At 48.0% G+C, this 25,092-nt stretch overlaps 2 long non-coding RNA genes across 2 annotated transcripts; one reads left to right on the forward strand and one right to left on the reverse strand.

Annotated features, from left to right (window-relative positions):
* Nucleotides 1–4,593: 4,593 nt before the first annotated feature.
* Nucleotides 4,594–7,383, forward strand: LOC137859466 (uncharacterized). Its single transcript, XR_011098306.1, has 3 exons — nucleotides 4,594–4,707; nucleotides 4,924–4,990; nucleotides 7,272–7,383. It is a non-coding gene; the product is annotated as an uncharacterized lncRNA (long non-coding RNA).
* A 310-nt stretch (nucleotides 7,384–7,693) lies between these two features.
* On the reverse strand, nucleotides 7,694–13,611 carry LOC137859465 (uncharacterized). Its single transcript, XR_011098305.1, has 2 exons — nucleotides 10,387–13,611; nucleotides 7,694–8,691 (listed from the first exon to the last, which is right to left on the reverse strand). It is a non-coding gene; the product is annotated as an uncharacterized lncRNA (long non-coding RNA).
* Between the last annotated feature and the right edge of the window lie 11,481 nt (nucleotides 13,612–25,092).

Consider the following 25,092-nt stretch of genomic DNA (forward strand, 5'->3'; position numbering starts at 1 on the left):
GCCGAGGCAGGGAGTGCTGCTGGGTGGGCTTCGGGGGAGCAGATTTAAGGAAGGGGGGAAAATACTGCTGTGCAACAGCAGCTGGGAGAGAGGATTGTGAAAGCGTGAGAGAAGCAGCCCTGCAGCCCCCCAGGTGAGCGCCGCAGGAGGGCAGGAGGTGCTGCAGGCAGGCAGCAGCAGTTCCCCTGCGGGCTGTGCAGGGAGAGGCCCCTGGTGGAGCAGGCTGTCCCCCTGCAGCCCATGGGTCCCCCATGGAGCAGATCTCCACGCTGCAGCCCCCCCATGGGTGGAGGAGGCCCCGGTGGAGCAGGTGGCTGTGGCCTGGAGGAGGCTGCGGCCCATGGAGAGCCCCCGCAGGAGCAGGCCCCGGGCCGGAGCTGCAGCCCGTGGAGAGGAGCCCACGTGGAGCAGGGGCAGAGAGGGACCGAGAAGGAGTGGTGGAGATGAAGTGCTACAGACTGAGCACAACCCCCAGTCCAGTCCCCCTGTTCCCCTGCGCTGCACGGGGGGAGGAGCTGGAAGAGGTCAGATGGGGGGAAGGAAGGTGTTTTGGGTTTCTTTCCTTTGGTTCTCACTTGTCTAGCCTGGTAGTAGTAGTAGTTAGGCAGGAAATCTTACTGTCTCCCTATGCTGAGTCTGCTTTGCCCATCACGATCCCTGTTGAGCGATCTCCCTGTCCTTGTCTCAACCCTTGAGCCCTTTGCATCGTATTTTCTCTCCCTTTCTCTTTGAGGAGGGGGAGGGAGAGAGTGGCCGTGATGGAGCTCGGCTGCCCACCCACCGAAAAGCACTGCAGCTGCAAAGTACTGGAAAAGTTTTCAGAAGCAACAAGGTGTTTAACAAGGAAATGTATAGTTTCCTTTTTCAGGCTTCCTAAATAATTGGGCTTATTTCATATGCCCAACTCGGAGGAGGAGAATTGTTGATTTCACCTTCTTTTTTCTTCCTTGGAAATCAAAGGTGAACAGCTCTAAAAGGAAGGGGAACGTATCAGAAGCAAGCTTTTTTTGGCTTGTAATCCTTTCTTAAGGAAAAGATTTCTCACACACCTTTCCCCAGTTGTAGGGGGGCAGAGAATAATGTTGGAACTACTCCAATTAAAGTCAGCTTGGGGAGAGTGGTACTTCTCTACTTGTTTCTGAGACGTTCGCATTAGCAACAGAGAGTGTTGTGTTGCCGCTGCCAGGGGCCTACGGTGATGACTTCAGAATCAGAATTGAATGATGTCACTGTGACACCTTGGTAACAGCTGCCTCTGAGCAAGTTTAGCGAGGAGGGACAGAGAAGTGTGCTGGATGAAACCACGTGAGGACTTGTGGATCCCACGTTGAGGTGCATCGAGAGGGCCCACCCTTCTGTAAGTGTTTGGATGCTTCATTTTAGATTTCTGTAGTTTGTGTCAAGTCCTTTCACAAGCATGAAGTTTGGTACTTTGGCTCAGGGATGTAGCTGCACAGAGTGACAGGTGCAACATGTGGCTGAGGGCCTCTGCACGTTCTCTCTTTCCCACACACGATCAAGAAAGAAGGGTAGACAAATAAGAGTGTGCTGTGGTCCTGCCATAGACCTCAAGTACTACAGCATAAACAAGAGACTTAAAAGTAGCCCATCACATTAAACTTCAGGACAGCAATGCACTTCGTCAGCTGGGCTGGCCTGTTGAGTGGAGTGTCTCAGGATGGAGTGTATGAAGATGCACTCCATCTGCTTTCAGATTAGCACTTGCAGTGAGCAAGCTGCCTGGCCTTAACATTTTTCATTTCATTTTTCACCCGACTTTTGTTGGTTCTTCTTGGTCTAGAAAAAAAAAAAAGAAAAAAAAAAAAGTGAACTCAGATCAAAATAGAAGGATTTCCTTTTCATTAATTCCATGTTCTTAACTTGACAGGTTTGGTTATTGACATAGAAGGGACATATCTGGCCTGACTGCAACACCCATGCTCGCAGTGTGGGACAGTTCTCATAAAGGTGATTCCGTGTAGTTTCTGGAAATGAAGACATCAGATGGCAAAGGTAATCTCCCAGATTTTTTAATTTTTTTTATTTTTATTTGTGCTAATGCAGGAAAGGCAAGTAAGAGTAAAAGTAAGAGTCCAGGTAGTGTAAGAAGCAGCAGCTGTGAAGGAAACTTCCTTCTGGCTGATATGGCTCCATATGTAGTTGTGGAGGTCATAGTGCAGGTGGAAGCATGTTCTCGTCCAAATACTTAGCTCTCTGTTTTCACAACAGGTCGAGCAGCAGAATGTCTTTGAAACAACTGTGCCTATGACCAAGTTCATGCATCGTGGTAGACAAGGTAAAAGCTCTGGACAAGCAAAGGGGAGGGCTGGATGGGCATGCAATACGATCACTTCAATCTTCTCTCTCTAAGAAACCTTACTGAGAAAACAAAACAGAACAGAACAAATGAAACAAAACTCTCCAGACAGCTCTGGTGTTGCTGTAGGATGGAATACAATTGTTTTCCTTACAACCCCCCAGTTATTTCCGTGTCTGTTCTGGACCTTGGGATCTCTTTTGGGAGCTACATTACGCAGAGCAATACAATAAGGCTGAGATCACCGCTGCCTCAATGTAATGCAAAGGTGAAGGCCTTTATGACAGGCAGTTTGGAAATGAATGCAGCCCCATCTTGTCAGCATCAGAGCAGAGCCAGCTCCAGCTGGCTCCAAAAAAGAGCTGCTGCTGGCCAGAGCCGAGGCAGGGAGTGCTGCTGGGTGGGCTTCGGGGGAGCAGATTTAAGGAAGGGGGGAAAATACTGCTGTGCAACAGCAGCTGGGAGAGAGGATTGTGAAAGCGTGAGAGAAGCAGCCCTGCAGCCCCCCAGGTGAGCGCCGCAGGAGGGCAGGAGGTGCTGCAGGCAGGCAGCAGCAGTTCCCCTGCGGGCTGTGCAGGGAGAGGCCCCTGGTGGAGCAGGCTGTCCCCCTGCAGCCCATGGGTCCCCCATGGAGCAGATCTCCACGCTGCAGCCCCCCCATGGGTGGAGGAGCCCCCGGTGGAGCAGGTGGCTGTGGCCTGGAGGAGGCTGCGGCCCATGGAGAGCCCCCGCAGGAGCAGGCCCCGGGCCGGAGCTGCAGCCCGTGGAGAGGAGCCCACGTGGAGCAGGGGCAGAGAGGGACCGAGAAGGAGTGGTGGAGATGAAGTGCTACAGACTGAGCACAACCCCCAGTCCAGTCCCCCTGTTCCCCTGCGCTGCACGGGGGGAGGAGCTGGAAGAGGTCAGATGGGGGGAAGGAAGGTGTTTTGGGTTTCTTTCCTTTGGTTCTCACTTGTCTAGCCTGGTAGTAGTAGTAGTTAGGCAGGAAATCTTACTGTCTCCCTATGCTGAGTCTGCTTTGCCCATCACGATCCCTGTTGAGCGATCTCCCTGTCCTTGTCTCAACCCTTGAGCCCTTTGCATCGTATTTTCTCTCCCTTTCTCTTTGAGGAGGGGGAGGGAGAGAGTGGCCGTGATGGAGCTCGGCTGCCCACCCACCGAAAAGCACTGCAGCTGCAAAGTACTGGAAAAGTTTTCAGAAGCAACAAGGTGTTTAACAAGGAAATGTATAGTTTCCTTTTTCAGGCTTCCTAAATAATTGGGCTTATTTCATATGCCCAACTCGGAGGAGGAGAATTGTTGATTTCACCTTCTTTTTTCTTCCTTGGAAATCAAAGGTGAACAGCTCTAAAAGGAAGGGGAACGTATCAGAAGCAAGCTTTTTTTGGCTTGTAATCCTTTCTTAAGGAAAAGATTTCTCACACACCTTTCCCCAGTTGTAGGGGGGCAGAGAATAATGTTGGAACTACTCCAATTAAAGTCAGCTTGGGGAGAGTGGTACTTCTCTACTTGTTTCTGAGACGTTCGCATTAGCAACAGAGAGTGTTGTGTTGCCGCTGCCAGGGGCCTACGGTGATGACTTCAGAATCAGAATTGAATGATGTCACTGTGACACCTTGGTAACAGCTGCCTCTGAGCAAGTTTAGCGAGGAGGGACAGAGAAGTGTGCTGGATGAAACCACGTGAGGACTTGTGGATCCCACGTTGAGGTGCATCGAGAGGGCCCACCCTTCTGTAAGTGTTTGGATGCTTCATTTTAGATTTCTGTAGTTTGTGTCAAGTCCTTTCACAAGCATGAAGTTTGGTACTTTGGCTCAGGGATGTAGCTGCACAGAGTGACAGGTGCAACATGTGGCTGAGGGCCTCTGCACGTTCTCTCTTTCCCACACACGATCAAGAAAGAAGGGTAGACAAATAAGAGTGTGCTGTGGTCCTGCCATAGACCTCAAGTACTACAGCATAAACAAGAGACTTAAAAGTAGCCCATCACATTAAACTTCAGGACAGCAATGCACTTCGTCAGCTGGGCTGGCCTGTTGAGTGGAGTGTCTCAGGATGGAGTGTATGAAGATGCACTCCATCTGCTTTCAGATTAGCACTTGCAGTGAGCAAGCTGCCTGGCCTTAACATTTTTCATTTCATTTTTCACCCGACTTTTGTTGGTTCTTCTTGGTCTAGAAAAAAAAAAAAGAAAAAAAAAAAAGTGAACTCAGATCAAAATAGAAGGATTTCCTTTTCATTAATTCCATGTTCTTAACTTGACAGGTTTGGTTATTGACATAGAAGGGACATATCTGGCCTGACTGCAACACCCATGCTCGCAGTGTGGGACAGTTCTCATAAAGGTGATTCCGTGTAGTTTCTGGAAATGAAGACATCAGATGGCAAAGGTAATCTCCCAGATTTTTTAATTTTTTTTATTTTTATTTGTGCTAATGCAGGAAAGGCAAGTAAGAGTAAAAGTAAGAGTCCAGGTAGTGTAAGAAGCAGCAGCTGTGAAGGAAACTTCCTTCTGGCTGATATGGCTCCATATGTAGTTGTGGAGGTCATAGTGCAGGTGGAAGCATGTTCTCGTCCAAATACTTAGCTCTCTGTTTTCACAACAGGTCGAGCAGCAGAATGTCTTTGAAACAACTGTGCCTATGACCAAGTTCATGCATCGTGGTAGACAAGGTAAAAGCTCTGGACAAGCAAAGGGGAGGGCTGGATGGGCATGCAATACGATCACTTCAATCTTCTCTCTCTAAGAAACCTTACTGAGAAAACAAAACAGAACAGAACAAATGAAACAAAACTCTCCAGACAGCTCTGGTGTTGCTGTAGGATGGAATACAATTGTTTTCCTTACAACCCCCCAGTTATTTCCGTGTCTGTTCTGGACCTTGGGATCTCTTTTGGGAGCTACATTACGCAGAGCAATACAATAAGGCTGAGATCACCGCTGCCTCAATGTAATGCAAAGGTGAAGGCCTTTATGACAGGCAGTTTGGAAATGAATGCAGCCCCATCTTGTCAGCATCAGAGCAGAGCCAGCTCCAGCTGGCTCCAAAAAAGAGCTGCTGCTGGCCAGAGCCGAGGCAGGGAGTGCTGCTGGGTGGGCTTCGGGGGAGCAGATTTAAGGAAGGGGGGAAAATACTGCTGTGCAACAGCAGCTGGGAGAGAGGATTGTGAAAGCGTGAGAGAAGCAGCCCTGCAGCCCCCCAGGTGAGCGCCGCAGGAGGGCAGGAGGTGCTGCAGGCAGGCAGCAGCAGTTCCCCTGCGGGCTGTGCAGGGAGAGGCCCCTGGTGGAGCAGGCTGTCCCCCTGCAGCCCATGGGTCCCCCATGGAGCAGATCTCCACGCTGCAGCCCCCCCATGGGTGGAGGAGCCCCCGGTGGAGCAGGTGGCTGTGGCCTGGAGGAGGCTGCGGCCCATGGAGAGCCCCCGCAGGAGCAGGCCCCGGGCCGGAGCTGCAGCCCGTGGAGAGGAGCCCACGTGGAGCAGGGGCAGAGAGGGACCGAGAAGGAGTGGTGGAGATGAAGTGCTACAGACTGAGCACAACCCCCAGTCCAGTCCCCCTGTTCCCCTGCGCTGCACGGGGGGAGGAGCTGGAAGAGGTCAGATGGGGGGAAGGAAGGTGGTTTTGGTTTCTTTCCTTTGGTTCTCACTTGTCTAGCCTGGTAGTAGTAGTAGTTAGGCAGGAAATCTTACTGTCTCCCTATGCTGAGTCTGCTTTGCCCATCACGATCCCTGTTGAGCGATCTCCCTGTCCTTGTCTCAACCCTTGAGCCCTTTGCATCGTATTTTCTCTCCCTTTCTCTTTGAGGAGGGGGAGGGAGAGAGTGGCCGTGATGGAGCTCGGCTGCCCACCCACCGAAAAGCACTGCAGCTGCAAAGTACTGGAAAAGTTTTCAGAAGCAACAAGGTGTTTAACAAGGAAATGTATAGTTTCCTTTTTCAGGCTTCCTAAATAATTGGGCTTATTTCATATGCCCAACTCGGAGGAGGAGAATTGTTGATTTCACCTTCTTTTTTCTTCCTTGGAAATCAAAGGTGAACAGCTCTAAAAGGAAGGGGAACGTATCAGAAGCAAGCTTTTTTTGGCTTGTAATCCTTTCTTAAGGAAAAGATTTCTCACACACCTTTCCCCAGTTGTAGGGGGGCAGAGAATAATTTTGGAACTACTCCAATTAAAGTCAGCTTGGGGAGAGTGGGACTTCTCTACTTGTTTCTGAGACATTGGCATTAGCAACAAAGAGTGTTGTGTTGCCGCTGCCAGGGGCCTACGGTGATGACTTCAGAATCAGAATTGAATGATGTCACTGTGACACCTTGGTAACAGCTGCCTCTGAGCAAGTTTAGCGAGGAGGGACAGAGAAGTGTGCTGGATGAAACCACGTGAGGACTTGTGGATCCCACGTTGAGGTGCATCGAGAGGGCCCACCCTTCTGTAAGTGTTTGGATGCTTCATTTTAGATTTCTGTAGTTTGTGTCAAGTCCTTTCACAAGCATGAAGTTTGGTACTTTGGCTCAGGGATGTAGCTGCACAGAGTGACAGGTGCAACATGTGGCTGAGGGCCTCTGCACGTTCTCTCTTTCCCACACACGATCAAGAAAGAAGGGTAGACAAATAAGAGTGTGCTGTGGTCCTGCCATAGACCTCAAGTACTACAGCATAAACAAGAGACTTAACAGTAGCCCATCACATTAAACTTCAGGACAGCAATGCACTTCATCAGCTGGGCTGGCCTGTTGAGTGGAGTGTCTCAGGATGGAGTGTATGAAGATGCACTCCATCTGCTTTCAGATTAGCACTTGCAGTGAGCAAGGTGCCTGGCCTTAACATTTTTCATTTCATTTTTCACCCGACTTTTGCTGGTTCTTCTTGGTCTAGGAAAAAGAAAAAAAAAAAAAGTGAACTCAGATCAAAATAGAAGGATTTCCTTTTCATTAATTCCATGTTCTTAACTTGACAGGTTTGGTTATTGACGTAGAAGGGACATATCTGGCCTGACTGCAACACCCATGCTCGCAGTGTGGGACAGTTCTCATAAAGGTGATTCCGTGTAGTTTCTGGAAATGAAGACATCAGATGGCAAAGGTAATCTCCCAAATTTTTTTATTTTTTTTATTTTTTTTTGTGCTAATGCAGGAAAGGCAAGTAAGAGTAAAAGTAAGAGTCCAGATAGTGTAAGAAGCAGCAGCTGTGAAGGAAACTTCCTTCTGGCTGATATGGCTCCATATGTAGTTGTGGAGGTCATAGTGCAGGTGGAAGCATGTTCTCGTCCAAATACTTAGCTCTCTGTTTTCACAACAGGTCGAGCAGCAGAATGTCTTTGAAACAACTGTGCCTATTGTTATAAGTTGCCCCCTTAATTAATTTTCAGAGAGCATTGCATTAATAATAGAAAGGAATTTATTGAGTAAGCAACAGCAAGCAAAACAGCGCTGGGCGGCCGGGGAGTCTCGGCTCCGCCAACGGTGCGCACCTCACCCCCCCCCCAGGGTCTCTTTTTATATCTTGGTGATTTCAGGATTACGCAGCACGTCCGGGTATGTTCTGCGACTGCGCGCACTGTTGCTAGGGGGTCGTCTCTGTCCCTCTGGTGGTCGTGAAGATGAAGGCCGTAGTCTTCCTCGGCGTTGTGGTTCAACTTCTTTCTTTATTTGGTCATGTTGGCCCAGCGTGAGACAGGAAGGCAAGATGTTGATACACTAGTTTAACAACTTATCAGGAGATGGTTACATGAACTTTGCAGCAGTGCTTTTTGAACAAAAGAGGCTACTGAGATGCAGAAGGAGAGAAGGGGAGAGGGTTCTCTTTTTTGTTACATTAAGCAAAGGAATTTTCATAGTGTCTAGCTAAGCATTATACAGCTCCTTACTTCAGCAGGGAGTTTTCACAACGCCCGTTCCTCAAACAGAACTCCTTGTTTTTACAAAAGACAATGAACGAACATTTATTGTGTATTACAATCCCTCCTTTTTCTTTTAGTTACTCATTTTGTTCATTGAAGCTCTGCAATGCCTGGCTACTAAGAACTAATGTTTCCTCGATTCCTTCGTTGGTACTTATTGGCTCGTATCTGGCATGTATGAGCATTAAATGTGCCGCTTCTAAATGTCCCTTTACAATCGCAATCAATTTATTAAAAATACATGGTCCAAAAGTTAGTGCTATTATTAAGAACAACAAAGGTCCTGTTATTGTTGATAATAAAGTAGTAAGCCAAGGTGAATAATTAAACCAAGATTCGTACCAGCTCTGTCGGGCTTCATTCTCCCGTTTCCTTTTTTTTTCAACCCTTCCCTGGGTCTTGCCATTGTATCTCTTACCTCTCCAGTGTGATCAGCATACACACAGCATTCCTCTTTCGGGGCTGCACACAGCCCGTCCTGTTGTAAAAAAAATACCAAATCTAATCCCCTATGATTTTGTAACACTACCTCTGAAAGCAACCTGATAGATTTTCCAGGGCCGAGATGGATTGTTCAATTTGGGTCAGGTCCTCGTCCACAGCAATGCATAAGGAAGTAAATTCTTGATTTTGTTTAACCAATGAGGCTACCCTGGTCCCCACTCCAGCTCCTCCCAGGATTATTAGGGTGGCCAAAGTTAGAGCCATGAATGGTTCCCGTCTTTCCAGATGATGACTTTCCACTGTGTCTGGGTGTACATATAATCCTCAGGGTGGTATAGAATCCTTGGTATAATTATCACCTGTATACAGAAATCACGAGACGCATTAAAGAGTTTTAGTGATAGACAAGGAGTTATGCCCACTCACAAACAAACCCACCTAGCATTGTTGGCTGGGATTAACCACTCGGCTGATTGTTTTCCATTCTCCATGATATTACGTAGGTGACACTTCCCACTAGGAACCGTGCACACACACCTACCACCTCCAGTGACTTGTGTTAGTGTTACCCTTATGTCTTTTCCCCAACTGCATTGTAGAGGGTTGTTCTCGTTTGTGCGGGAGGGCTCCCCAGGATTCCCGATAGCATCATAATATGAAGGCCTTATACTAAAGCATAATCAACAGTGTTTTGTTACATTTGGGTTTGTTTTGTTTAATAATTGGTAGCTGGCATTCATGACCCCCCCATATGTTATTCTCAGCTATGTTATCATTCTCGGCTTTACCTGAGCTCGTAGGGCTGCCGAGGGTTGGAAGTGTAGTATTTTCCGCAGGCTGGATTCCCTGGACATTTTCTGACAATACCTCATTTGGTCCTACTGCCTGGGGCCTATCGGCATCCTCCTTCTTATTAGTATGAGTCCTCCCCTATCTGTTCTGTGTTTGTAAAATCTGACACCTCACATTTTTCCTAGTACCCAGCTAGTATCATCCAAGTTTGTTATATTTATATATAGAACCTTGCAAATTTCTTTATTTCCATGGAAGGTTCCTGTATACCCTATACCATGCCCTCACCACCTGTAACGGGGACCTGCTTGTTGGTTACAACCTTGCGGCCCATATCCCACTTGTAAGAATTTATTCCGACCAGCCCCGAGTGTCCAGTCCATAACAATGGTTTCACACCCCCAGTATGCACAATAATACATGTTCGGGTAATTACAGTACCCCTTTCCTGGGTTAGAACTTGGGCAGAAATAAAATCCTGATCGGTTAAAGCATGGCTGCACTGACACCAGGTCACATAATGTGATGCGGAAACTGGGAGCACCCGCTGTCGTTGTTTGCTGGATGACGAATTGATCCTTCCATCTGATCAAGCTCCATTTAAAAGGCTGATGGGGATGCGCAGACCCATAGCTGACCAAAATGATGATACTGACTCCCATGTATCGTAGGAGGTGGTTGGAGCCCATCTAAATTGGCGGCCCCTCAGTCCCCCACCGTTTTCACTTCTCTGCCTCGCTTGTCAGTTCGGTTGCAGCGAACTACAAGGTATCGGTTCTTCTTGGCAGCAGCAGTGTTCTTCAGGGGAACCTACTAGGGAGCCTTTGAAACAGGGCCTCCTCCCCTTCCCACGATACACAGATAATATAAAATACTTATCGAGTCCGTCTTAGTGTCAGCTTCAAGTCGTCAGGGCCTGGAGCTGCCTCCCATTTACCTTCCCGGATTGGTCCTTTCACACGGCTGGCATGCGTCCATCCTTTCTCCGCAGTTCGAACAGCCGTTTCTGTGGTAAGCAAAACAACATAGGGGCCTTCCCCATCGTGGTGTTAAAGCAGTCTCTTTCCAAGTCTTAATTAGAATTGAGGGTGATCAAGTGGCAATTCCAAGTCATAGGGTATACCATATAGCATTTCAAAAGGAGAAATTCCTACATCAGTTCTGGGCTGTGTCCATATGTTTAACAGTGCAAGGGGTAAGCATTTTACCCAAGAAGCCTTAGTTTCCAGCACAAGTTTTGTTAGTTGTTTCTTAATTTCACCATTCATTCGCTCTACCTTTCCAGAAGAGGAGGGGTGCCAGGGGCTGTGAAAATCCCACTCAATCTCTAAGGCCTGCTTTAACCCTTGCAGTAAAGCTTTACACCCATTCAGTCACATGGTCAATTACGACAAACAAGTAACTCAGTAAAGTCTACCTGTATACTTTGGAAAGGTCAAAACCCTGGCTCCCGTCCCCCTCTAGACAGGTTACAGAAGGCCTTTTTATTTACCTTTTGACATATAGTACATCCTCTGCATGTGTGCTTCTCTAAAGTATATATTCCTACATAGACATGCTTTCTTAGAACAACATCACACATTGCTTGCACCTCCCAATGACTCTTCTGATGTAAAACAGTTGATATTTGCCTCATTATCACTTTATTCAGCATTTCTCTCCCATCAGGGAGTATTGATTTTCCTTAAAATGATCCACATATTTGTAACATTAATACCTCCTTGGGAGGTTGTAATTGCTCCAAAATCTTTTTTAGAATTTACCCAAATAGATAGGTGGCCCTGTATAGCCCTGAGGTAAAATTGTCCACCTATATTGTTGCTTCCGCACCCATTTCAGGGTCTTTCCAGTCAGAGGTGAATATACATGTATGTTTGCTCTCAGGGCCAGAGAGCACTCCATTAATAACACTGTTATTCTAGTCTAACAATTTACTAGTTGAATGCCCAATTTAATCATCAAATCCCTTCCCAACAAGTTAGCCTCTGCCTTGGATACATACAATAATTGCCCAGTGATCATTTTATCCCCTAGTCTCAGCTTGGTATCCCCCAAAAGTGGCACTGTTATCCCAGTCCCTTCTACCCCTATCACATTTAGGGTTTCATTTGTTAATTTAATCCCTGATACTTTACAAGTCAGTAATGACTTAGCTGCCCCAGTGTATTGGGTTTGATGGCAAGGTTCGGGGGTGTGAGGGGTGTGAGGGTGGGAAACTGCAGTGGCAGCCCCCGTGAAAAAACAAAAACAAAAACAAAAAACAGAAACCTCCCCGTGGTAGATAAGGGACAATTTCATCTGGCCCTAAAGGGGCCCACTGCTGCCCAGAGCCAATCCAAACAAACAAACAAAGAAACAAACAAAAAGCTGCTGCTCAACAGCAGTTGGGAGAGCGAAAAACCCCCCCGCAGACACCAAAGTCAGTGCAGAAGGAGGGGGGGGAGGCGCTCCAGGCGCTGGAGCCGAAGCCCCCCTGTGGCCGCTGGAGAGGCCCCTGGTGGAGCAGGCTGTTCCCCCCTCCCCGATGCTTGGGAAACTGAACAAACACCACAGCAAATATGCAAATATACCAAAACTTCTAGACTGTTACTTAGATAATGCCTACATCACCTTTCCCTGCTCATACAACTTCGAATACCTTTAACACTTTCAACAAACCTTTTAACACTTCCTTTATCTTTCTCTAGCCTTTACTTTTCTAATGCCAACATCAAAGGCTCAGTCAGGGGCCAACTTAATTCCGTACCTTTTCCCTCCAAGATGCTGAAACAACCTCAATATACAACATTTCATCCTGTTTTCCTTCTTTCCACAAAAACAACATTGACCGTAATATGGTGTTATAATTAATACTTCCATTTAGGGGCCACTCCGCTCCATCCTCTAGTTTATAAAGTGGCCACCACTGATTACAATATTTGATAAGGGTTCTTTTACTCTCTGTACCCTCTCATCCCACTATATCCCTCCAATGTGTTAGTATACATCCTAGGGGGCTTTTCCTCGGGATTTCTTTGCTTTCAACTTTTCCTATTGTAATCTACAGTGGTTAATATTCCACCGTTTTCCTAGAAGCTCTTTACTAGTCAATCCCAATCCCTCCAAAATCCACAATATATAGATACACAAGTAAAATCAGACCACTGTAAATTAATTGCCTGTAGACAATTACACTGGGAACATTTAAACCTGATGAGCCGATAATACGCCTGGGCAAATTTTGTTCCCTTAGACATACACCTCAATGGCAGTTCTTATATTTACATATTTACATATTGACATAGGTATAAAAGAACACTTTAACAAAAATGCCCGGGCTTGTATATATACAATATACAATGTACAGTTATTATTCCAGTTAGAATTATTCCTCAGCAGCTGGAAACATTATGCCAGTTGCCATTAAAGCTCGCTTACCCTCCTCCTGTCTTTCTTAAAATCTTGGACGTCCCCAGAGTTAATGGGGACAGCCACATATTCCTAGTCACTGGTCCCTGAACGCTAGAGTCAGAGTCGCTATCAGAGTCTCCCTGGGGTTGCAGATTAGGAAGCCCGGGAGTCTGAGGGGCTGCAGGTGGTGGTGGTGAAATATAGGGAGGCAGTGGGGCTGGGGTCTCTAATTCTCGTTTTTTCTTGTGCCTCCCATCCCCTCCTTTTTCTTTTAGAGGATATAAATTGGCTCGAGTTTCCGAGCTGATCCACAAATGTGCATATTCACTTTCTTCCAAACTAAAAGGTTCCTTTGAGTTTACATAAATATTTAGGGCCTGGCAAACCCAATCTTCAAAGGACCCAAATACAGGCCAGTAAAGGTGGTCTCCTTGAATCTGTTTACCACCTCAAACTTCAACACAATAATGTATCATTTTTACTTTATTCCTTCCCTGCCTAAAAGGGGAATCCTCCCAATTTTTAATCATTAATCCTGGGGTAACCTAACATCAGACGTTACCCCGCCCATGGGACCAGAAGGCTTACTCTTCTTCTGTCCCATCTTCTGGAGCGCCTTCACACACACACACACAAATCACTTCCCCCTTTTCGTGGCCCAGTCCCTCGCGGGATGTGGGAACCGCACTACCGAGGGGTCCGCACTCGCTTCGTCCGCAATTGGACGTCTCACAACGCTACGCTCCAGGATATCCAACCCCAACCGAACGGATCACCGGCCTATACTTACTCACTCCTGAGTCTTCGTTCGGTCTTCGTGCACAAAGATTACTAGGGGTTGCCGGCTTTATTTGCTTGCTGACGAATTTAGGGTTCGTCGGTGAAGGATTTGAATGAAAGTAGTCCTAGCGAAGGCCGCTGAAATCAGCGGGGCGCCCCCTCCGAAGGTCTTTCAATCAGATTGCCTTCATCCGAGTCACGGCACCAAATTTGTTATAAGTTGCCCCCTTAATTAATTTTCAGAGAGCATTGCATTAATAACAGAAAGGAATTTATTGAGTAAGCAACAGCAAGCAAAACAGCGCTGGGCGGCCGGGGAGTCTCGGCTCTGCCAACGGTGCGCACCTCACCCCCCCCCAGGGTCCCTTTTTATATCTTGGTGATTTCAGGATTACGCAGCACGTCCGGGTATGTTCTGCGACTGCGCGCACTGTTGCTAGGGGGTCGTCTCTGTCCCTCTGGTGGTCGTGAAGATGAAGGCCGTAGTCTTCCTCGGCGTTGTGGTTCAACTTCTTTCTTTATTTGGTCATGTTGGCCCAGCGTGAGACAGGAAGGCAAGATGTTGATACACTAGTTTAACAACTTATCAGGAGATGGTTACATGAACTTTGCAGCAGTGCTTTTTGAACAAAAGAGGCTACTGAGATGCAGAAGGAGAGAAGGGGAGAGGGTTCTCTTTTTTGTTACATTAAGCAAAGGAATTTTCATAGTGTCTAGCTAAGCATTATACAGCTCCTTACTTCAGCAGGGAGTTTTCACAACGCCCGTTCCTCAAACAGAACTCCTTGTTTTTACAAAAGACAATGAACGAACATTTATTGTGTATTACACCTATGACCAAGTTCATGCATCGTGGTAGACAAGGTAAAAGCTCTGGACAAGCAAAGGGGAGGGCTGGATGGGCATGCAATACGATCACTTCAATCTTCTCTCTCTAAGAAACCTTACTGAGAAAACAAAACAGAACAGAACAAATGAAACAAAACTCTCCAGACAGCTCTGGTGTTGCTGTAGGATGGAATACAATTGTTTTCCTTACAACCCCCCAGTTATTTCCGTGTCTGTTCTGGACCTTGGGATCTCTTTTGGGAGCTACATTACGCAGAGCAATACAATAAGGCTGAGATCACCGCTGCCTCAATGTAATGCAAAGGTGAAGGCCTTTATGACAGCCAGTTTGGAAATGAATGCAGCCCCATCTTGTCAGCATCAGAGCAGAGCCAGCTCCAGCTGGCTCCAAAAAGGAGCTGCTGCTGGCCAGAGCCGAGGCAGGGAGTGCTGCTGGGTGGGCTTCGGGGGAGCAGATTTAAGGAAGGGGGGAAAATACTGCTGTGCAACAGCAGCTGGGAGAGAGGATTGTGAAAGCGTGAGAGAAGCAGCCCTGCAGCCCCCCAGGTGAGCGCCGCAGGAGGGCAGGAGGTGCTGCGGGCAGGCAGCAGCAGTTCCCCTGCGGGCTGTGCAGGGAGAGGCCCCTGGTGGAGCAGGCTGTCCCCCTGCAGCCCATGGGTCCCCCATGGAGCAGATCTCCACGCTGCAGCCCCCCCATGGGTGGAGGAGCCCCCGGTGGAGCAGGTGGCTGTGGCCTGGAGGAGGCTGCGGCCCATGGAGAGCCCCCGCAGGAGCAGGCCCCGGGCTGGAGCTGCAGCCCGTGGAGAGGAGCCCACGTGGAGCAGGGGCAGAGAGGGACCGAGAAGGAGTGGTGGAGATGAAGTGCTACAGACTGAGCACAACCCCCAGTCCAGTCCCCCTGTTCCCCTGCGCTGCACGGGGGGAGGAGCTGGAAGAGGTCAGATGGGGGGAAGGAAGGTGGTTTTGGTTTCTTTCCTTTGGTTCTCACTTGTCTAGCCTGGTAGTAGTAGTAGTTAGGCAGGAAATCTTACTGTCTCCCTATGCTGAGTCTGCTTTGCCCATCACGATCCTTATTGAGCGATCTCCCTGTCCTTGTCTCAACCCTTGAGCCCTTTGCATCGTATTTTCTCTCCCTTTCTCTTTGAGGAGGGGGAGGGAGAGAGTGGCCGTGATGGAGCTTGGCTGCCCACCCACCGAAAAGCACTGCAGCTGCAAAGTACTGGAAAAGTTTTCAGAAGCAACAAGGTGTTTAACAAGGAAATGTATAGTTTCCTTTTTCAGGCTTCCTAAATAATTGGGCTTATTTCATATGCCCAACTCGGAGGAGGAGAATTGTTGATTTCACCTTCTTTTTTCTTCCTTGGAAATCAAAGGTGAACAGCTCTAAAAGGAAGGGGAACGTATCAGAAGCAAGCTTTTTTTGGCTTGTAAACCTTTCTTAAGGAAAAGATTTCTCACACACTTTCCCCAGATGTAGGGGGGCAGAGAATAATTTTGGAACTACTCCAATTAAAGTCAGCTTGGGGAGAGTGGGACTTCTCTACTTGTTTCTGAGACATTGGCATTAGCAACAGAGAGTGTTGTGTTGCCGCTGCCAGGGGCCTATGGTGATGACTTCAGAAACAGAATTGAATGATGTCACTGTGACACCTTGGTAACAGCTGCCTCTGAGCAAGTTTAGCGAGGAGGGACAGAGAAGTGTGCTGGATGAAACCACGTGAGGACTTGTGGATCCCACGTTGAGGTGCATCGAGAGGGCCCACCCTTCTGTAAGTGTTTGGATGCTTCATTTTATGCGTATCCCAGTTTTTGAACGTCCCAGCGCCCATTGCTTTCAAGGTAGTCTTTAACAGGCCATTGTATCATTCAACTTTCCCGGAGGCTGGTGCATGATAGGGGATGTGATACACCCATTCAATACCATGTTCTTTGGCCCAAGTGTCTATAAGGTTGTTTCGGAAGTGAGTCCCATTGTCTGACTCTATTCTTTCTGGGGTTCCATGTCGCTATAGGACTTGCTTTTCAAAGCCCAGGATAGTGTTCCAGGCGGTGGCATGAGGCACAGGATATGTTTCCAGCCATCCGGTGGTTGCTTCCACCATTGTAAGTACGTGGCGCTTGCCATTGCGAGTTTGAGGGAGTGTGATGTAATCAATCTGCCAGGCCTCTCCATATTTATATTTCAGCCATCGTCCTCCATACCAAAGAGGCTTTGACCGTTTGGCTTGCTTGATTGCAGCACATGTTTCACAGTCATGAATAACCTGTGCTATAGCGTCCATGGTCAGGTCCACCCCTCGATCACGAGCCCATCTGTATGTTGCATCTCTACCTTGATGGCCTGAGGTGTCATGGGCCCATCGGGCTATAAATAATTCACCTTTATGCTGCCAATCCAGGTCCACCTGAGCTACTTCAATCTTAGCAGCCTGATCCACCTGCTGGTTGTTTTGATGTTCTTCAGTAGCCCGATTCTTGGGCACATGAGCATCTACGTGGCGTACTTTCACAGCCAGGTTCTCTACCCGAGCAGCAATATCTTGCCACAATGCAGCAGCCCAGATGGGTTTGCCCCTATGCTGCCAGTTGTTTTGCTTCCATTGCTGTAACCATCCCCACAGGGCATTTGCTACCATCCATGAATCGGTGTAGAGATAGAGAACTGGCCATTTTTCTCGTTCAGCAATGTCTAAAGCCAGCTGAATGGCTTTCACTTCTGCAAACTGACTCGATTCACCTTCTCCCTCAGCAGCTTCTGCAACTCGTCGCGTAGGACTCCAGACAGCAGCCTTCCATCTCCGATGCTTCCCCACAATACGACAGGACCCATCAGTGAACAGGGCATATTTCTTTTCATTCTCTGGCAACTGGTTGTACAGTGGGGCTTCTTCAGCACGACCCACCTCCTCCTCTGATGATATCCCAAAGTATTTGCCTTCTGGCCAGTCCATGATCACTTCCAATATTCCTGGGCGACTGGGGTTTCCTATTCGAGCCCGCTGAGTAATCAGTGCAACCCACTTGCTCCATGTAGCATCAGTTGCATGATGCGTAGAGGGGACCCTTCCCTTGAACATCCAGCCTAGTACTGGCAATCGGGGTGCTAGGAGGAGCTGCGCTTCAGTACCGACCACCTCCGAAGCAGATCGAACTCCTTCATATGCTGCCAATATCTCCTTTTCAGTTGGAGTATAGCGGGCCTCAGATCCTCTGTATCCCCGACTCCAAAACCCCAGGGGCCGACCTCGAGTTTCCCCAGGTTCTTTCTGCCAGAGGCTCCAGGTGGGGCCGTTCTCCCCGGCTGCAGTGTAGAGCACATTCTTTACATCTGGTCCTGTTCGAACTGGCCCAAGAGCTACTGCATGGACTATTTCCTGCTTGATTTTTTCAAAGGCTTGTCGTTGTTCAGGGCCCCATTCAAACTCATTCTTCTTACGGGTTACTTGGTAGAGCGGGTTTACAATCAGACTGTAATTTGGGATGTGCATTCTCCAAAACCCCACAACACCTAGGAAAGTCTGTGTTTCTTTTTTGTTAGTTGGTGGAGACATAGCTGTTATTTTGTTGATCACATCCATTGGGATTTGACGACGTCCATCTTGCCATTTTATTCCTAAAAACTGGATCTCTCGTGCAGGTCCTTTGACTTTATTTTGGTTTATGGCAAAACCGGCTTTCAGAAGGATTTGGACTATTTTCTTCCCTTTCTCGAAAACTTCCTCTGCTGTGTCACCCCACACAATAATGTCATCGATGTACTGCAGGTGTTCAGGAGCTTCCCCCTGCTCTAGCGCAGACTGGATCAGTCCATGGCAAATGGTAGGGCTGTGTTTCCACCCCTGGGGCAGCCTATTCCAAGTATATTGGACTCCCCTCCAAGTGAAGGCAAATTGTGGCCTGCACTCTGCTGCTAGAGGGATGGAGAAAAATGCATTAGCGATATCAATTGTGGCGTACCACTTGGCTGCCCTCGATTCAAGTTCATACTGAAGTTCCAGCATGTCCGGCACTGCAGCACTCAGTGGTGGCGTGACTTCGTTCAGGCCGCAATAGTCCACTGTTAGTCTCCACTCGCCATTAGACTTTCTCACTGGCCATATGGGACTATTGAAAGGTGAATGGGTCTTGCTGATCACTCCTTGGCTCTCCAATTGACGAATTAGCTTATGGATGGGAATCAGGGAGTCTCGGTTAGTGCGATATTGCTGCCGGTGCGCAGTTGTGGTAGCGATTGGCACTTGCTGTTCTTCGACCCTCAGCAACCCCACAACAGAGGGGTCCTCTGAGAGACCAGGCAAGGTAGATAATTGTTTAATGCCCTCTGTCTCTAAGGCAGCTATACCAAAAGCCCACCGGAACCCTTTTGGGTCCTTGCAATATCCTCTTCTAAGATAGTCTATGCCAAGGATACATGGAGCATCCGGGCCAGTCACAATGCGGTGCTTTTGCCACTCATTCCCAGTCAGACTCACTTCAGCCTCCAATACAGTCAACTGCTGAGATCCCCCTGTCACTCCACAAATATAGATGGGCTCTGGTCCTTTATAGCTCGATGGCATTATAGTACATTGTGCACCGGTGTCTACTAAAGCCTTATACTTCTGTGCGCATGATGTGCCAGGCCATCGAATCAACACAGTCCAATAAACTCGATTGTCCCTTTCCTCCCCCTGGCTGGAGGCAGGGCCCCCCTAATCCTGGTCAGAATCTTCTTCGTTTCTGTGTTTGAAGGACTGTCTGCTGGAAGTTGGAGCAGCAAACTTTTCAGAGAATCCCTTTTTCCCAATTGTTTTCTTTTGCAACTCACGTACCCGTGCCTCTAGGGTTGTGGTAGATTTTCCATCCCATTTTCTCATGTCCTCTCCATGGTCTCGTAAGTAAAACCACAGGGTGGCACGGGGTGAGTACCCACCATATCGTCTTCCTTGTGTAGATGAATGCCTACCCCTGATAGCTGAGACACTGCTCTGTACAGGTGCAGAGGAGAATAATCTCTCTTCAAGTTGGTGAAACTTTTCAGAAAGTGTTTTCTCCCAGGTGTTCTCTTTCAGTCGTAGGACACTGGTTGGTTCAGGTGGAGAGGAAGATAGATTCTCTTTAAGTTGGTGGAACTCTTCAGAAAGTTTCTCCACAGCTGAGACACAGGCCTGTAAGGAAGAAGAGAGACTTTCTTCGTACTGCCGGAGTTGTTTAGCCACTTCATCCACTGTGGGTTCCTCATCCTCTTTCCAGGCTTATTGCCAATGAGCTGGCATATGATGATGGTGCACTCCGTACAAACTTCCGCCACATGGGTCGTGTACACTTGACTTCATCTGGGTCTTTGGATGTTTGTCTGAGGTCTGGATCCTCATAAATCACTTCCCATACAGCTAATTCCCTCAGGTACTGGATTCCCTTCTCCATAGTGGTCCACTTGCCTGGTAGACATAGAAGTTCTTCCTTGAAGGGATACCTTTCCCTCACAGCTGAGAGGAGACGCCTCCAGAGGCTGGTGGATTGTGCTCCATCTGCAATTGCTTTGTCAATGCCGGTGTCTCGAGCAAGGGATCCCAGCCGCTTGGCTTCCCTGCCATCTAATTCCACACAATTGGCTCCAGAGTCCCAGCACCGGAGCAGCCAGGTGACAAGCTGCTCACCTATACAGCGACCAAAATCTTTTCGCACATCTCGTAGCTCGCGCTCGTTTAGGCTTCGGGTAGTTACTGTTGATTTTTCGACATCCTCATCTTCCTCCTCCTGAATCCTTGATGGCTCAGCATCGTCGTCATCTTCGTCATCTCTATACCTAGTTTTGGCAGAAGCCTTACCTGGATTGGCAGAAGACTCTCTGCGTTCTAAACGACCTGAATCTCTATACCATTTTTTCACCTTCTCTACAGGGGCAGCTTGCACTGCTACTGCTCGTTTCTCTGACTTTGTTACAGGGTCTGCCACAGAGGTTGGAATACCCTCTGCAGGGTCAACTTGCACTGCTACAGCTCGTTTCTCTGACCCCGTTACAGGGGTTGGAATACCCTCTGCAGGGTCAACTTGCACTGCTACAGCTCGTTTCTCTGACCCCGTTACAGGGGTTGGAATACCCTCTGCAGGGTCAACTTGCACTGCTACAGCTCGTTTCTCTGACACGGCCACAGGAGCTGGAGTGGCTGCAGGAGCTGGAGCGGCTGCAGGAGCTGGAGCTGGAGCGTCTGCAGGAGCTGGAACTGGAGCGGCTGCAGGAGATGGGACTGGAGTAGTGGCAGGAGCTGGAGCTGGAGCGGCTGCAGGAGCTGGAGCTGGAGCGGCTGCAGGAGCTGGAGCTGGAGCGGCTGCAGGAGCTGGAGCTGGAGCAGTTGCAGGAGCTGGGACTGGAGTAGCGGCAGGAGCTGGAGCTGGAGCGGCTTCAGGAGCTGGAGCTGGAGCAACTGCAGGAACTGGGACTGGAGCGGCTGCAGGAGCTGGAACTGGAGCGGCTGCAGGAACCGGATCTGGAGCGGCTGCAGAGTCCACCGTAGGGGTCACAGTGGCCGTTGGATCTGTCACAGGGCTTGGAGTGGCCGCAGGGTCTGTCACTAAGTTGATAGCAGTATCAATGGCAGCTCGATAGGCATGAGCCAGGCCCCAGCATGTTACAATGATTTGTGTTACTTTGGAACTGCCAGAATCATGACACCTTTTTTTCAAGCATTCTGCCAGTTTTTGAGGATTTTGCCACTGTTCAGGGGTGAATTTCCAACACACTGGGGGTGCCAACTGCTCTAGATGCCTGCCCATATCCACCCATACTCCCTGCCACTCACAACTATACTGCCTCCGGGCAGATCTCCGGATGAGCTTCCTAAGTAGTTGTTTAACTTTAAGCAGAACCTGAAGTGCATTCAGGAGGCAGAACAACAAGACTATGGTAGTCTGAGTATCCCAAGAATATTCAATATCTTGGAGAGCTATTGTGACAAGCTCAGGGGATAAGAGGGTGGTGAAGGAGGAAGGCAGAGTGATCCAGGAGGATACAGGGGTGGTGAAGGAGAAAGGGAGAGTAATCAACTAAGAAAAAATATCTTCCCCTTTCCCCTCCACAGATTGACTCTCTAATGGAGAAAAACAATAGGTATAATTGCTAATAGTTCCCAAGATACTGTTTCCAAAGTACAGAGTCCACGATGTTACTGAGTATAAATACCAAGTTAGAGTCATGACCAGATATCTTATCGTCTCATAAGCCATTGCTATAACACTCAGTACCATAATGATCTGAAACCAGGGCCCGGAGAGGATAAACAACACTACAGAGAGCACATACGGAAAATAATGTACTATAATACTCAATTTGGAAAACAGGCACAGCAGAGTTGAGATTAAAGCAATCAGCATCGTGACAAGTGACTATTAAGCAGGTCTAATCCTTACACCAATTTTAGTTTAACACAGTCTGGTCAGATCTGCCGTTATCTCAACCTTTCGTGCCCCACGTTGGGCGCCAAAAAGACTGTCGTGGTTTAACCCGGCCGGCAGCTAAACACCACGCAGCCGTTCGCTCACCCTCCCCCCTCCCTCTCTGGGACGGGGGAGAGAAATGGAAAGTGAAGCCCGTGAGTTGAGATAAAGACAGTTTAATAAGACAGGAAAATAATAATAACAAAAATAATAATAACAATAATAATAATAATGATACAATGGTGATAATAGGAAAGTAATAATAATATGTACAAACAAGTGATGCACAATGCAATTGCTCACCACTCGCTGACCGATGCCCAGCCTAACCCCGAGCAGTCCGGCCCCCTCCCCCCGGCTAGCCACCCCTATATATTGTTTAGCATGACGTCAGATGGTACGGAATACCCCTTTGGCTAGTTTGGGTCACCTGTCCCGGGTCTGTCCGTCCCAGCTCTTACTGCACCCCCAGCCTGCCCGTTGGCAGGGCAGAGCAAAAGGCTGAGATGTCCTTGGCTTAGTATAAGCACTGCTCTGCAACAATTAAAGCATCGGGGTGTTATCAGCACTCTTCTCATCCTAGCCAAAACACAACATTCCACCAGCTACTAGGAAGAAAATTAATTCTAACAGAAACCAGGACACCCTCTGATGACGCTGTGATGACTCTGTGATGATGCTGTCATGACGCTGTGATGATGCTATTAGGATGCTAATATGATACTGATGACGCTATGATGATTCTGTGAAGATACTGTTATAACACTGCGATGAAGCTGTGACGACGCTGTGATGATGCTTTGATGACACTTTGATGACGCTGTGATGACGCTGCGATGATCACAGAATCACAGAATTTCTAGGTTGGAAGAGACCTCACGATCATCGAGTCTAACCTCTGACCTAACACTAGCAGTCCCCATAAACCATATCCCTAAGCTCTACATTTAAACATCTTTTAAAGACTTCCAGGGATGGTGACTCCACCACCTCCCTGGGCAGCATGTTCCAGTGTCTAACAACCCTTTCAGTAAAGAAGTCCTTCCTAACATCTAACCTAAAACTCCCCTGGCTACGATGAAGCCGTGATGATGCTGTGATGACACTACAATTATGCTGTGATGACGCTGCGATGACGTTGCGATGACGCTGTGATGATGCTGTGATGATGCTATGGTGATGCTATGATGGCATTGTGATGATGCTCTGATGACGCTACGATGATGCTGTGATGGTGCTGTGATGATGCTCTGATGACGGTATGATGATGCTGTAATGACGCTGCGATTACACTGCGAAGACGCTGTGATGATGTTATGATGATGCCGCGATGATGCTGTGATGATGCTCTAATGATGCTATTGTGACGCTGCGATGACGCTGTGATGACGCTGTGATGATTCTGTGATGACGCTATGTTGAAGCTGTGATGACGCTGTGATGACACTTTGATGATGCTGTGATGACACTATGATGATTCTTTGATGACTCTGTGATGACGCTGTGATGACACTGTGATAACGCTGCGATTACACTGTGATGACGCTGTAAGGACTCTGTGATGACGTTGTGATGACGCTGCTAAGACGCTCTGATGATGCTGAGATGATGCTCTTGTGATGCTATGATGACGCTGTGATGACGCTGCAATGACTCTCTGATGATGCTGTGATGATGCTGTGATGACGCTGTGATGGCGCTGTGAGGATGCTACGATGACGCTGTGATGATGCTGTGATGACGCTATGATGATGCTCTTATGGCGCTACGATGATGCTGTGATGACGATGTGATAACGCTATGATGCTGTTATGACGCTGCGATTACACTGCGATGACTCTGTGATGACGCTGTGATGACGCTGTGATGAGGCTGTGATGATGCTGTGATGACGCTGTGATGATTCTGTGCTTACGCTGTGATGATGCTATGATGATGCTATTATGACGCTGTGATGACACTATGATGACGCTATGATGATGTTGGTATTACGCTGCAATAGCGCTGCAATTACTGCAATGACGCTGTGATGATGCTGTTATGATGCTGTGATGACATGATGACGCTATGATGATGCCCTTTTTGCACAGCGATGACGCTGTAATGACGCTGTGATGACACTGTTATGATGCTCTAATGATGCTGTGATGACGTTGTGATGACACTGTTATGACGCTACTATGATGCTATGATGATACTGTGATGACACAGTGATGACGCTATGATGAAGCTGTGATGACGCTGTTATGACGGTGTGACGACGCTGTAATGACGCTGTTATGACGCTGTGATGACACTTAGATGGTGTTGTGATGATGCTGTGATAATGCAGATATGATGCTGAGATGGTGCTGTTATGATGCTGTAATGATGCTATGATGACGCTATGATGATGCTGTGATGATGCTGTTACGACGCTGTAATGATGCTGTGATGACGCTGTGATGATGCTGTGATGACCCTGCGATGACGCTATGATGAAGCCATGATGATGCTGTGATGACACGACGATTATGCTGTGATGATGCTGTGATGATGGTGTGATAATGCAGATATGATGCTAAGATGGTGCTGTTATGATGCCGTAATGATGCTGTGAAGATTCTGTGATGATGCTCTTGTGACGCTGTGATGACACTATGATTATGCTGTGATGACCCTGTGATGACGCTATGATGAAGCCATGATGATGCTGTGATGACACTACGATTATGCTGTGATGACACTGTGATGATGCTGCTATGATGCTGAGATGACGCTGTGGTGATGCTGTTATGATGCTACTATGATGCTATTATGACGCTATGATGATACTGTGATGACACTGTGATGACGTTATGATGAAGCTGTGATGACGCTGTGATGACAGTGTGATGATGATGTTGTAATGATGCTGCAATGACGCTGTGATGATTCTTAGATGGTGTTGTGATGATGCTGCGATAATGCAGATATGATGCTGAGATGGTGCTGTTATGATGCTGTAATGATGCTGTGATGACTCTGTGATGATGCTGTGATGACGCTGTGATGATGCTTTGATGATGCTGTGATTATTCTCTGATGATGCTGTTATGACACTGTCGTGGTTTAACTTGGCCAGCAGCTAAACACCACACAGTTGTTCGCTCACCCTCCCCCCTCCCTCTCTGGGACGTGGGAGAGAAATGGAAAGTGAAGTCCGTGAGTTGAGATAAAGACAGTTTAA

The sequence above is a fragment of the Anas acuta genome, chromosome 7 (genome assembly GCF_963932015.1).
Source record: "Anas acuta chromosome 7, bAnaAcu1.1, whole genome shotgun sequence".
Taxonomy (NCBI): Eukaryota; Metazoa; Chordata; class Aves; order Anseriformes; family Anatidae; genus Anas; species Anas acuta.